The sequence below is a fragment of the Galeopterus variegatus genome, unplaced genomic scaffold, assembly GCF_000696425.1.
Source record: "Galeopterus variegatus unplaced genomic scaffold, G_variegatus-3.0.2 Scaffold2682, whole genome shotgun sequence".
NCBI lineage: Eukaryota > Metazoa > Chordata > Mammalia > Dermoptera > Cynocephalidae > Galeopterus > Galeopterus variegatus.
Genome location: NW_007728793.1, coordinates 291,799 through 292,298, shown reverse-complemented (window position 1 = coordinate 292,298; position 500 = coordinate 291,799).

Here is a 500-nt window from a genome sequence, read left to right as displayed (position 1 = left end):
GTATTTCCTTGATTACTCATAAGATTGGGTGTATTTTTATTCCTTTATTGGCTATTGATTTTCCCTTTTCTATAAAATGCCATCCATGTCTATTGCTCATTTTTATATGAGTTGTCTTTTTCTCCTTATCAGCTTGCACGTTCATTCTTCCCTCTTCTGCCATTTAAATATCCGTGTTTCTTAAAGCTCAGTCTTGGGTGTTCTTTTCTGCTTAGGCTCTTTTCTTCTTACATAATCCCATCTACTCTCAGGATTTCAGTTACCACCTAGTCACACCATATGGATGCAAATTACTTCTGATTTTATATTTCTAGGCAAGATCTAATTTCTAACTTCACACCTTAGATCCAACTATTTCCTAGTATGCTCACTTGAATGTCTCAAAAGAGTCAAAAATTCAACTTGGAAACCAAAATTATCATTTTCTTCAAAATTTTATATTTTTAATGTTCCCAATCTTGAAATGCTGCGAGTGTAGACATTTAGAGGGCACCTTTGAT